The sequence below is a fragment of the Pteropus alecto genome, unplaced genomic scaffold, assembly GCF_000325575.1.
Source record: "Pteropus alecto unplaced genomic scaffold, ASM32557v1 scaffold106, whole genome shotgun sequence".
Taxonomy (NCBI): Eukaryota; Metazoa; Chordata; class Mammalia; order Chiroptera; family Pteropodidae; genus Pteropus; species Pteropus alecto.
In genome coordinates this window covers 7,990,368-8,005,544 of record NW_006442103.1, presented here as the reverse complement: position 1 = coordinate 8,005,544, position 15,177 = coordinate 7,990,368, and the positions used below count along the sequence as shown (strand labels likewise).

Sequence of the window (15,177 nt, the reverse complement as noted above, 5' to 3'; positions counted from 1 at the left end):
TATAGTCAAAGTATGTTTATTGTCCTAATGTAGTATTATGGGGTTCAGATACATTTTGTATAATAAAAGGAAAAAAATTATCTTTTGAAAGAAGTAGCAGTGGAAGTTTTGGGACTAGTGCTGCTTATTTAGATGTAAACATATTTCATGTCTAATGTATCTGCAAGTCTGAATTAGAAACTCTCACTGAACCTTGATTGCATGACTATAAAACTGATTAATAGACATACAAATCAATAACTCCTTTTCACATAAGAACAAATAACGTGTGTGAATAGTTGTGCGCTATGCTTCATGTTTGGAGGATCTCACTGCAAACAGTCATATATCTAGACAGTATTTCTAAGTGCTGGAATTTGCCATTCGATTACAAAATTAGTTGATACTGTGAAAGATCAAAAAAGGGAGAGAACTCTCGATTGAGAATAATCTAGTTTCTTTCATATTTTTTTATTTAACAAAATCTCTGAAGTACCTAAAACTTTGCAAAATATTTAGCTTTTCTTATATTTATTTTTGAACAGTAATTCATATCATTGGTATCATCAATATCAAAGATACTTAGTAGCTTTGTAAAGATAATTTCCATTTTTCTCATTAATAAAATTTCAGAAAAAGTTTCCATATATACACAGAAAATTCTCCTCTGTATCCTCTCTCTTCGTCTATCTGTCCATCTCTCTGTCCAACACACACTCACACACATGATATAAGAGGAGGCCAGAGACTCTAGCATTGGCATTCACGTCCTGGAGGACTGAATCAAGAACTGTGAGCCCATGGCCATCTCATGCATTGTGTCGCATTAGAATTCTATGGGTTTTCCTGAATTAGAGAAAAACTTACAGCCTATCACCAGATCTAATTAAAGACTAAAAAGTTTTGAGATATGGTATTTTTTAATAATAAGTCTATCTATTTCTAGAACTACGTTATTAAATAAAAAATGTATGTTGAATTCATTCAAATGCCTTATTTATCAACTAAAAATATCAATAGTTCTTCTACTTTGACATATCAATAAAATAATTAGATAACTGAGTCCTTCTATAAAATATCTTTAAGTTTATAAAATGAACTGTACTTGAACATGGTGTGTTACAGCTGAATCTTTCAAAATTCAGTTTGGTAGTATTTTAGATAAAAATATTTTCATCAGCTAATTTTGTTCACTGTAGTTCACTGTAAGTGTATTATCTTGTTTTGATGTCAGCATTATGTTAGTTTCAAAAAAAATTAAAATTCTAATATATAGGTAATTCTAATATATAGGTAAATATATTAGAATTCTAATATATAGGTAAATAACCATTGGATCATCTGTTCAACCTCTAACTTCTTGTACTGAACCACTCTCTGACTTAGATATGGATATGAAAAACCATTTTTTTTTATATCACTTATCTCTGTTCAAACTTTTTGAATCAAGAGTGGTTCATTTAGGTCTCTCTCATGAAAATTTAGAAATGACATCCAATTGGTAAGTTTCCCTGGTGCCTTGAAATTAGGACAAATAAATTTAAGAGCTAAGACTGACTCATAATAAGATAGAAAATACTAGTCTTTACATGGCTGCCCAACCAAAGACAATATTTTCCAACCTCTTTGTACCAGATGTGGCTATAGACTAAATTCAGATGTGGCTATAGACTAAATTCTCACCATTGAAATGTCTGGCCTTGGTCTTAAGACATTATGTGACCCTATGCTTCTATGCATCCCAAAGTGTTGAAACATAAAAATATCTATAGTCCAGCCTAACTACAGAAGACAAAATCAGAGGGTATATAGATATCAGAATTTAGAAAGAATCTGGGTCTTTGAATGATTGCCAACTTGGTCTGCTCACTTTGGGATTTTTATATCTGAGGAAAAAAATTCTCTTTTTCCTAAGCTCCTTTACTTTGGGCTTTTTTTTTTTTTTTTTTTAAATAACAGCTTAGCCTTTATCCTAAGTAGGCCAAGAATATGAAATAGTAAATATTATTAGATGGAAGAAGGAGAAAATCAAATGAACTGATAGAGACACAGAATTCAAAATCATGATTCCAAAGGCATAGATAGTCTAAGAGATATAAGTACTAACTTTCATTTTCCCTGTTTCTTATTTAATTTTTGAATCTTGAACCAAGTGTATTCTAACAGAACTGCTTCCCATGGTTAGGTTCTGTAGGTTATAATAAGTTCCTCTTTTTCATTTAAGCTAGATTAAGTTTTCCTTCCAAAAAAGTCATTACTAACTGAATATTTGATCCAAAACCTCAGATTGCAAGTAACTCCTCAGCACGAGGCCTAGATGGGGAGTAAAAAGAATGAAGATGACTCTATCCTGGCGTGTGAAACTGACTCCACATATGCATTAACCAAATGATTTTCTACTGCCTTTGGCACCTAGATGATACATCCTCATAAAAAAAAAAAACAAAAAAACAAAAAACATTTTAGGAGATTCAGAGGCCAAATATAATCAAATTGTTTTGATTAGATTTCTACATAGTAGGGAAGAGTACAATTGAAATCCAAAGCTCCTTTGGCTGTACTAGAGAGAAACAAAAGCAGATCAATGCTCTGTAATTACTGAGATCAAATAAAATAGATTGATAATAATTATAATAATAATAATGGTAGTTTACATGCATGATTCCTGGGAGCCAAGTAATTTATATGCATTCTTATTTAATTTTTACAAAAATTCAAAAGGTAGATTCTTTTATCATTCCACTTATACATCTCAGTAAACTGAGATCTAGAGTGTTAAGAAATTTGCCCAGTATCAGAGATGGACTTGATTTCTGTCTATATTATACAGCGACTGCTACACTTTTAACCTCTTTACTGGACCTTAACAAGAAATTAGCCATGTGCATTATTAGCCTATTCAACCACTCTGCCTTATACAGGCTACTTTAGAATGTCAACTCTGGTCTAGATAATTGTTTTCCATATAGATCTTTCCAACTAAAGTTATTAACAATAACTAAAAGAAGTTTCCAGATACTATGTGGTTTTTATCACATTAAAACAAAAATCAACTTAAGTATTGAAAGTTGCGAAGAGACTTGATCTTAAAAGTTCTTATCATGCACAAAAAAATTGTAATGTGAGGTCACTGATGTTAGCTAAACTTATTGTGGTCATCATTTTGCATTATATAAATATATGAAATCATCATGCTATATATCTTGGATTAATACAATATGCTCATTATATCTTAATAAAACTGGAAAAAGTCAAAATATTATTGAACTTGAACTTTGCTTAATTCAAACCAAGACAGCAAAGAATCTTGGCTATTCAAACCATTACTAAGCTGTTTTATTAGTACAAAGGATATCAATACTAGCCAGAAGCTACCTGCTAAAGACACTTCTGTGTTTTTGCCCCTCTTCATTGACATTAGACAAACTAGTCAAGGGACATTTGTATCAGTTGTCAGAACCCAGAGCAACCAGATTTGCTGACCAACAAAATCATCCCCCCAAATTAGTAGTGTGTCAACACAATGAGGCCCATGAGAGTCACTGGCACCATCACTTATGTCATTATATCTCCCTGTAGAATATAAATATCTCAACCAATAGTCAATATCTGTTGCTATTCTATCCATTTTCTCCTACCAGCTTTTGAAATGGAAATTGTTACTGCAGTTTGGTTGTTTTCCCTTCTCCTATATTTTGAATACAAGGCACAACAAATGTTTGGATAGTGGGGAAGAGTTTATAAAACTAAAACTTTACTATGCAGAGGAAAAATAATCTGGAAAGATTGTTTTAAAACAGATACCCATCATAACCTATATCCTATCTTAATAGGTTTATGGTATTGTGCGTGTGTGTATAATGCATGCCAATGTTTAAACACTCATTTAGATTTTAGTAGATGGACGGTAAGAGGTTCAAAGTTGAATGGTTTTAATTTACATTAGGGAAAAACAAGTAAAGTTTTAAGAATAGAAAGAATGTGTGAGTGCAGAAAGTTGTATACATTTACAGGCAGTCAAGGGTTCCTCTGTGTAACAGAAATAGTGATTCTGTCACTATTATATTTACTATTAATATCACTATATTTCTAGCTCTAATTGTAAAACCTAAGAGAAATTTTACTCAACTGATTATGCCCTTTCCTTGAAAAAAATATTTATTAAAAATATTTATTAAAAATATCAGCACAGTTCCTTCATTTCCTTTTTTCTCACTAGTCACTCTTTCTCAATCACCCTATTATCTGATTACTGTGTATCCCCTCTGTTTTGAGCACTCTCAGAACCAGATTTATAGAATATTACTCAATCCCACAAGCCATAGACGATTAGGCAAAGCCTCCGTCAGACCCCACCTCAATCATTCAGTCTTACTTCCAGGAATTCAGAATTAATTTTGAAATGGTCACTCACTGCTAGCTGTTTAATCGGAACTAGAGCTTGACATTTGGGGCCCCTTTTGGTAATATGTCTAGTGACAGGCAGAATGTTGAGATGGCCCTCAAACTTCTTTTTCCTCTCCTTCTTGTGTGTGGAGTGTGCATAGGATCGAGAACATGATGGATCTCTCCAATGATCAGACTGTTACGTGACAAAGGAGAGGGGATTTTGCAGATATGATCATTTGCCTCCGAGGTAATGAAAGGGAGATAATCCCATGTAGGCCTGGCTTAAGCAGGTGAGCACTGCCAGGGACCTGGCCCTTCCTGAAAGATGAGATTAGAAGGATGAGAGAGATTCTCCTGCCAGCATTGAAAAGCCCAGCAGCCTTTATTTCTACAGCTACAAGAACTGAATTCTGCCAGCAAGCAACGAGCAATGATGAGTGCCCTGAGCCCTGGCTGGCACTGTGGTTCCAGCTTGGCAAGTCCCTGGTAGAGACCCAGCTAACCCATGTCCAGGCTCCTGACCTCTGGTGCAGTGAAATAGTGAATTCATGTTGTTTCAAGCCACTGTTTCTGTTACATAGTTTCCATTGTCACATGGCAATAGAAAACTAACACATTATTTTTGAGGAAGCACAGACAACCATACAGGAGAGGTAGAAAGAAGAAAGAGAGGGAGGGGGGAAAAGAGAGGGAAGGGGGAAAAAGAGGGAGGAAAGGTGGGAGAATGTGATCCAGAAGCTAAAAAAAAGAGATCACCTAAACTCAGAGACTCATATAAAAAGAGAGGAAATATATGCTTCCATTTCTGACGGCTTTTCAGTTTCTGATTCTAGTTTCTCCTGAGATCTGACTGCATTTTTTGTATCATGTAATAATTCTGACTAGTTCAAGCACAACCTCATAAATTAAGCTAGTTTGTATGGGTTATTGTTACTTGGAATTGAAAGGCCTCTACTAAGACTCCATAATACTTTTGCTAAAACAAAACAAAACAGGAAAGAAAAAGTCTTCTGCTCTAAATGCTGAATCGATAAAACAGTGCTTCACAAACTCTAAGTGGGGAATGAGTATATGTAAATATTAATTCCTTGAGTGACTCCATTTACTACATAAGTTCTCTCCCATGAAGACGCTGATTTGATGCTATGTCACATGGTTTTTGGGTGCCTAGTAGCTCCCATCCCATCCCACTCCATACTACTATTCTGGCAAATGAAAAAGCTAAGGAAAACTTTCTCCGTTTCCCATTTGTCTGATTAAAGCATTCAAACACAGAGTTTGATAGACTCATATTTTGTCCCAAAGGGACATTAACGGTAGTAGATGATACACATCCCTTGAGCCCTCATCTTTGTAACTGCAGAAGTGCTCTGCCGGAGAGATTTATCCTCCCCTCCACTCCGCGGCCATGGCTGAGTGCTCAGGTCATACACACAGGTCAGATCGGAAGGACATGAGGTTGATATCTCAATGACAGATGGAGAATGGTAAATACATATCTCAGATTTCTTTCTTGGGATAATGCTAAAACATGTTTTACAACATCTCTTGAATTTTCCAGGGGGACTGAGCTCTTATTGCCCTCCGTGGTAATTAGCTTGTATCTTTTTCCTTTCTTCTCTCCACTGTCCTCTTCTCCTGTTCTCCAAAAACCTACTCACAATATAGGCATTTGCCCTCAGCATTCCACCAAAATTATTCTGATATTCAACAATGATCTCTATATTGCTAGATCTAATGGTTAATTTTTCTAATCATTAGAGAAATAACTATATTTATAATGTGATACCATTTTGACTAGTCAAAAAACAGTAACATTGATAATAATCAAAAATGAAAACAGTTTAGTTACTTTAACACGGTTGGTGGGAGTGTAAATGCTATATAACCTTTCTTTTTGTAAATTTGTCAGTAACTAAAATTGTAATTCTGCTAGAGTTCCCATAACGAAGTTCCAGAGACAGAATAGGTAAACAATGGAAATTTATCTTCTCATGGTGCTGGAGGCTAGAATTCTATGATCAAGATGCAGACAGGCTGGATTTCTTCGGAGGCCTCTCTCCTTGGTTTGCAGATGACTATATTCTCGCTGTGTGCTCACGTGGCTGAACCTCATTCTGTGTGTCGCTTGTGTCCTAATCTCCTCTTTTTATAAGGACATCAGTCATATTGGATTAGACCATCTCCTCATATGATGTCATTTTACCTTAATTACCTGCTTAAAGGCCCTGTCTCCAAATACAGTACATTCTGAGATATTGGGGATTAGGAATTCAATGTACAAATTTGGGAGGCAGAATTCAGCCCATAACAGATATCAACTTTAGAAATGGACATACCCTTGAATTTAGGAAATCCACAGGAATACATATAGTTTGTGATTCCCTTGCTGTGGGAGCTTGCCCATCTTTTAAACCACAGCAATCTTTTCTAACTGTGGTTGCATTGGGGCTAGATCCAGAGACTTGAGCCTTGGTGACTCAAGTCTGAAGACCAGAGTATTTCATCTTACACGCAGTTGACTGTTTCCCACCACCTGGACATACATGACCTAGACTAGACCAATCAGTATTGTTAACTGGACATTTCTAAAGTATTTAGGAAAATTATTCTTTCTTTGGATGTTGGCTTGGATAGGTGGATATGGTCTTCCTGCCATATTAAAGGAATCTCTCAGAATGACAGACACCAAGCGAAGAAAAGTGGCGAGATGAATAGATAGATGCCTGATGACATTGTTTAATCCATAAATCTAACAGTTCTTGAATAACACACACTTTTTGGTTTCTCAATTTAACTTTAGGCAATAAATAGATTTTGTTGCTGAGCTATTTGAATTGCATTTTTGACATGTGCAACCTGAGTCCCAACTAATACACATGTGTACTCAGAGTCTTAATTCCAAATGTTCATTGAAATATTGTTTTGAAGTTAAAATGGAAATAATTTGAATTCTTTTAATATGGCAGTCATTTAATAAATTGTGTTATAGCTAAACTGTGGAATGAGGTGAATCTATATGCGATGACATAGAAAAACTATAATACATTTATTGAATAAAGAAAGTAATCATCAAATAAAAGTATGAACCTACTTATATGTGTATGAATTTATATGTAAATGTATAAAGTATGGATATAGTGGTTATCACGGCAGAAGTGGGACGGGGTCAGTATCGAGATGAAGTCAGATTTTCATCATTTGTTATCTATGTTTGCATGTTTTCTTTCTCTTTCTAACATTTAACATATACACTCATCCTTTTAAAATGATGCTTTTTGAGCTTTTGAATTATTCTAGCTCACATGGCTAGTGCATAAAGTAAGTATATGAGAGATGTTTATAGATCAACGTGTTTAAGGGTGCAGAAGGCAGAATAACGGACCCCCAAGTGGAACCTGGGAATATGTTACCCTACACGGTAAATGGGACTTTAATCTAAGGTTAAAGACAATGAGATGGCAAGATTAGTGTGGATGATCCAGGTAAGCCAACCTAATCACATGGTTTCCTAAAAGCAGAAGATCTTTCCCGATTACAAAGAACCAAGGGGAACGTAGCCACAGTTGGAACTCCATCCACTAGTGCTGGGTTTGAAGAAAAAGGAAGGGGCATGAGCTAAAGAATGTACATGGTTTCCAGAAACTGGAAAAACAAGAGAAAACAGATTATTCCCTGAAGTCTTCAGAAAGGAATGCAGCCCTGTGGCCCGCAGACATTTTGATTTTGGCTACTGTAGAGCAGAGTTAGAATTCTCACCTATAGAGCTATATGATAATAAAGTTGTATTTACTAAGCCGCAAGCTTGTGGTTATTTGTATCTTCAGCAACAACAAAACAACAACAACAACAACAACAGTAAAATCATTCCAGAATTTACTATAATTTTATTAAAACCTCAGAAGTCATCTTGATACCAGCATCATTTCATTCATTCTATATTTTGTGCACTTTTTGTATGCCCAGACCCTCCCTATACCTCATTATGATAAAAAATCAATGCCTACAGAAAAAGCAAGATGAGCTCTTCTCAGTGTGCAGATGAACATAAACATACAATATATGGTGAAAAATATATACTTTAACTTGGATCTTAAAGTACTTAAATAACTTACATGCTTGAACTTCAAACTGCAGAACACTACACATCAAGAGGGAGTCAAAGAGAAAAATGCCCTAGATTTAAAAATGGAACAAGGCCCAGATGGATTCACTGAAAGGTTGCAATTCTCTTCTAAAAGTGCAGACACAGATCGTTAACTATATATAAGGGAGCCATTCAATAGAAACTCAAAAATGCAAAAAATAACAGTTTCGGCCCAATTCTCTAATGAGCAGGAAATTGTTCTTTAAGTAACTAAAGTAACATGAGCTTAGGGAGGGCAAAGTTAATTTTGCAGTTGCATTTATAATGACTATAACATTGAAAAGAACAAAAACAAACGAAAGGCAGATGACTTGACAACAGTCTGAGATCATAAGACTGAATAATATCTACAGTGACATATTTGTTAAAGTTTCATGTACAGATATATTAATTAGATGAAGCAGGTGAGAAAGATTAGCAAAAGATGAAAGGCAAAGCTTCACTTTTATAGTGAGAGTGTTCAAGTAAAGCAGTATTAGATGTGATTGTAATAATGATAATAATGAAAATTACTATCTACATCCTCAGATACAGCATGATCAGTGTACACAGAAATTAAGAAATCACACATCTTAATTATTGCTGAGACAGGAAGCATAATTAATTAGTAAATTAAATAAAATATATTCATGATACAAGCAGTTGATTTCCTGCTTTTTGCTTTAAACTTTAATATATAATTTGAATGTATAAAAGAGCCTGCCTCTGTCATTATAGTTATCTCTATAAGATTATAAGATATACCACTGCGTACAATAATAGTTTCTTTTTTTTTTTTAGGCGAGGTAAACCTTGGTTGAACCCAAAGATTGCAAGGACCTTGTCAGCTTACAATTCTTTATTTTTTTTATTTTTATTTTTTACGCCTACAGCAACTGGTCTTCCTAGGTGGTCTCCCATCCAAGTACTAACCAGGCCCGACTCTGCTTAGCTTCCGAGATCAGATGGGATCGGGCTTGTTCAGGGTAGGATGGCCGTAGACTTAATAGTTTCTTAATTATTATTTACTAGTTCATTCCATATCATAGAGCTTCAGAAATATGTACCTTATTAGCCTTTTGAAATTCCAAGAAATTAAACTGCTTGTCTTCTCTGAACTCGAAGGTAACTTAGCTTTTCTTTTTGTTCCACATCTTTTCTCATTTTTCTTACTTGCTTTCTGCACACAGTCTCAACCACTTCCTGCTTAACTGTGCTCTTTTCCGAACTTGGTCGCCTGCTCTCTTCTCATTCTCTTCCTCCTCCCTTCCTCCTCCTCTTCTGCATTTGAGCAGCAACTATGTGTCAAGCACCATACCGAAACTCAAGGGTATGCAGATGGATAATAACCTCAGCAAACTAGCATTCTTTGCCAAGACAGGTTGATAAAACCAAAAATTATAATGGAAAGTTGAAAATATTGTAGGAAAGAATGCTGTGAGAGACAGAATAGCTGTGGGCATCAGGTAAAGCTTGCCAGAGGAGGTGATGCTAGATTTGGGTTTTATTCAACAATAGTTATTGGGTGAAAAAAGGGAAAAATGGCTCTGCCTCCTCGCATACTTCTGTCATCTCTGTGTGTGCGCGCGTGTGTGGGGGAGGTTATCTCAGAACCCCGCAAGAACTAAATATCACTCACAAACAAAATTGGCTTTTGATAGCTATAGCACTCAAATTTTTGGTCTCTATTCTAAATGTAGTGGGAGAGATGAAGGATTTTAAGAAGTATTCTGACACTTCTTTCCTTTAATTGCCATTTTCCTGATCTGTTTGTTTCAGTAGAAGAGGAACTTTGGATGCTGTATTCATAGCTGGCAACTTGCACTGCCTCTAGTTTTGTCTGAAAGTTTTAATTCTGACCTAATACCATTTAATATTTCCAAATAATTGCAACGGCACAAAATTAGATAATACATATAAAATAACTCAGCATAGCACTTCACACATGTTGTAACAAAGAATCTGTCTTAAATAAAGAAAGTTTAAAACGGGAAGTAGAGAAGAGATAACGGTTTGAATGTTTAGTTTTGAATATAAAACTTCATCACTTAATTTGTTCTTATATCAACAAAAACTTCTAAATTGTTACAAAATATACAATTATCTTTCTCCACTATAGTATAAAACCAGTTTTTTTTTTTCCTAGGAGTTTGGTTCTAATGGGAAAATGGAAGATAAGGGTGAAAAGTTGAGTGAGATCATATATTGATTAAGATTTTAAAAAATGATAAACATGAATCGAAGGGAGAAAAAGTCAAGTTTATGAGAGACGCAATAATTAGAATCTAAACAAGTAATTGTTCCAAGAAGATTCAAAAGGAGACATTAGGTGATGTGATCCAGGAAAACCCTCTTAATAGGAAAAGGTTAAACTTAATCCAAGATGGAGAGGAATTAATTTATCTCCTGCGAAATTTACCCTGAAAGATTTGTTGAGCTCCTACTATAAGCAACATACCTAATTTATCTGGGACTAGATTCTACATTTAAAAGTTCACTTATTAATGCAGTATAATTCTGAAGAGGCGCAAGGGTCCGAGTGAAACTTAGCTGCTTGCACTCTCAGTTGTGAGTGATTATGTACCTATGCCACATTTCTAGTTGGGGATATTTCTATTTTACATGAAGCTGTGACTGTTTTATCACATTTCCTTTGAGATTAAGAATAGGAAAAAAAAGAATAGAGATATCATTCACTTATTTTTGACAATTACTGATCTCTTTAGTTTTGCACATTTTAGTGTTGCTTTTTAAATTCTTTCTGAAATATTTTCAATTGCTACGAATAATTATACAGAACTTAAATAGGAATTTAATCAAATTTGTACAGGTTAAGAATACCTGCCTCAGTCTTATTCTACATTATTCCCTCTGAGTTATTTCTCTCATGCTAATAACTTACATCTAATTTGGGGAAGCTTTTAGGCAAAGTTAATTTTATTATTATTGCATTCCAGGTTTTCTGCCTCCCACCTATGGTCTATGTTGTGTTTTATTCTTCTCTGAAAGCACCTGTTTTTAAATTGTTAAAGTTGAAATCATACATAAATTATTTCATTTATTCACCATCTGTGTCTTCTTATCTGTGCATTAATTCTTAATTTTTGATTATCTTTTAACTTAATTATGATGGAAATTACTGAAAAATAACAGCAGAACGTCAAGTTCATAAATTCTTCCAGTGTGACATTAGTATTTATAATCATGCCTGTATAAATCTAAGGGATCTGGAGTCTGAAAAACCCTTGAGTAACATGTCACAACGAATATATGCTGATGGAACCAGCCTCTGTAAGACAGAGGTTGCCTCCTCATGGCCTGTGGCTATAATCCTGCCACAGATATTATCTATTCGTTTTAGAGAGTGTTTTAAAAACATTTGAGTTATGTGCCAACATTTTGAAATTTGAAGTTAACATGCAATTCTAAAAAATCTAGCTTCTCTTATCAAGCTATGAACTCTAGGAGGAATGAAGCCATGTGCCTGCGTGGCTACAACTGGCTGGACCAAGGATAGAACATGAGCTCTACAAGTTGCCTTAGTCAGTCCCTAGGTAGCTTGTTTAGGACATCAGGAAGTAGAAGAGGAGAGCAAAAAACCAAACCAACACAAAACAAAAAACACACAAAAAAACAGATGAGCTTGGAGGACCTACTGGAAACGTGTTCTTTGTGCTATGCTACAAGTAATAGGAAGCTACTAAAGGTTTTCAAGCAGGCAAATGGAATGAAAAGATTTGTTGTATGGGATGATCATTCAGTATAGAGAACTGACTGAGATTGATCAGAGTGGAAGCGGCAAAGCCAGTCAGAAAGCTACTGAACTGTTCCAGGCATGGTAATGATTATGAGTGACAATAGAGTTGGTAAATGGACACGTTTGGAAAAACAAAAATCATGACATGGATTATCAGTGCCCAGTGGACTGGATATGTGAGATTCACGGGAGAGAGGTGAAGAAGGAAACTTAGATGACAGGGCTGCTCGGTGGGGAAAGTTGGAGGAGGACCAGGTTTGTCAAAGTAAAGCTCCTCTGTGCAGAGGTGGAAATGGTGTGTTTGAGGGTTTCCTGAGATATCCTTGCGGAGGTCCCAAAGGTAAATGCTGTGGAGCGAAAGAAGAAGACGAGGCCTGGAAGAGAAGAGTAGTCTGGGAAAAGGGAATAGAGGCAACAGCCAGGGAAGAAGTAAGAAAATCAGGACAATGAGCACTTGGAAAACTAAGATAAGAAAGCATGTCACTAAGGGGGCGTTTCAGAGTGGCAAATGTAGACTGAAGAATGAAAACGTTCATTGTATATAGGAACATGGAGGCTATTGCACAAAGTGCCTTTTTGTGCATTTTGAAAAAAATGCACCAATATAGTGTGCATATATATATGTGTGTGTATGTGTGTGTGTATCCATAAAAATTTTACTTTGTCATTAATTTAACTGTAACGTAAAACAAACTCCATAATTTATACTGTAAGGTTCTAATATTAGTTTTGAGTTTATTCCTCAATAAAAAATGATAAAAAATAACCTACTTTATTATTTTCAATTTTAGTCTGACTATATTCATCTTTTATTTTTACATTTGATCTCAGTTGATAAAATTAAATGGATTGTAACACTCAGTATTAGAATATTGTTTTTCCCCAAGTAGAATCCTTACATATTTATTTTCTTGTTCATCTATCTTTCTTTATTTCATTTTCCCTACCTTCATTGTTACCTATAACGTACAGATATCTAATGCATGTTTTAAAACCATTTATACATCTCTTTATTAAAAAATAATGTTCATCATGATGTCATATCTATAAAATTACATTAATGTCACTGTATTTGTGTTTCATTTTTTTCTCTTCATGTTGGCCTTGGTCGATCTCGAAATTTATGTTAATATGTGTAGATGTAGTTTACTTTAACAGCTGTAGGATATCCCAGTGTTTCTATATACCACAGTTTGTTTATTCATTTATTTATTGCTGAACACTTATTTTCCTTTCTTTACTATTACAAAATACATAATGCACAAACACACACAGTCATGAACATCATACATGTCTATTTACTTGGTTTAAATTTTGCTAGGGCATAGAGGTCCTGGCTTGCAGAATATGTATAATTTAAGGTTTACTAAATGTTTACAAAATTTATTTTCAGAATAGCTGTATCCATTTTCATAAGCTTCCCTGTGCTAAAGCCTGAGGATTTTATTATAATTTGTAGGTTGTTTTATATCTGGAATGTCTTATGCTTCGCTTTAAGTTTCAAGTCTTTCTTATAAGATTTCTCAGTAGATGTGTTTCCATTGACAAGCTCTGAAAAAAAGATCAGATTTCATACACCCAATTCTTATTAAGAGTTCTTACAGCTATCTCTTTTATTTTATTTTTTATTAACGTAAGTATTTACAATTTATTTTACTTTTAGCTTTCTCATCTCTTTTATCTAAGCATTTTGTGTTCCAGTCAGCATCTCTGTATACTATGTGGTGAGCGGAACTATTTATTATGATGTTATTCTCTGGAAAAAGACTGGAGAAAAGGAGATGCAGAAAGGAACAGCTTTGTCCAATTTTCCTATCCAGCTTTTATTGAAATGACTAATAGGATTCTCAAATTTGAAAAAAAATACTGCAACACTGCTGAAAATTAGGAAGGAGTATTACCCACATATTGGGAATAATAAGGAATTATTATGAGATATAGTGTATATTAAACTAGTTTTGAGACAGTTACCAAGGAACACCTTATACCTGCGTCTTTTCCTATGAAATGATATGGTCCCAGGGAAATTACTAGGGAACACCTGAACATCTAAACTGATTCGTGAGATATGAAAGCAAGAAAACCTTTGAATGTTTTATGATTTGGGTTAATTTTTCCCCCCTAATACAATGTAGTATCTGAAAACGGTGACAATATCATAATTTGGTCAATGGCTAAAATAAACAGAAAGACAGCCAGGAGTAGAGCTGGTAACAGGTGTGGCTGGAAGCAGTAACCATAGGGTTGCCTAGTCGGGTCTGCCCAGAGAGGACGGACGTCATAAGTTGAGCACCTTTGCTGCTGGCTCACCATTCTCAGAGACGGGAAGATACAGACATGAGATTCCTCTGTTAGGATGCTCTAGGTTTTATCCCCACCAACCTCAGGTAGCTTGATCTTTGAGCTGATAATACAATTTTTTATCAATCACCTCTCCAGCTTGACATTTTTGTTCTGGATGGACCTAGGTGAGGTTTATCTAATAAGATGAGAAACAGCATTCTTCGACTCTGACATCTGATTTAATGATATAAACAAGAAGTAGAGCTACTATTTAGTACAGCAACAGATAAGCCACATGAAATTAAGATTTACTTTTTGCTTTTTCCTTGTTCTAGGTGTTATGTCAGTCAGGACACAAAGACTTATTTTTAAAATCCTAGAGAATTAAAATTTGGGTGTGGGTTCAGGTTTCATTGATATTTTTTTGATATATTAATTCAAATAATGTCCAAAAGATGGTTCAAGGGTAATAGATCAGCCTATTTGTCTACTGTCTTCTAAACTCTTCAGAATCAATCAGATCTAAGTATCCTCTTTGGAAATTAAAAAAACAAAACAAAACAAAACAAAAAAACTTTGACTTTACTGGTGATAGTTCTAGAGGTTCAAAGCAAGATGGTACATTTGAATATTTTCTTGGGGT

The 15,177-nt window shown here is 34.8% G+C and overlaps 1 pseudogene; it reads right to left on the bottom strand.

Annotated features, from left to right (window-relative positions):
- Window positions 1-9,378: 9,378 nt before the first annotated feature.
- On the bottom strand, window positions 9,379-9,497 carry LOC112469186 (annotated as a pseudogene).
- Between the last annotated feature and the right edge of the window lie 5,680 nt (window positions 9,498-15,177).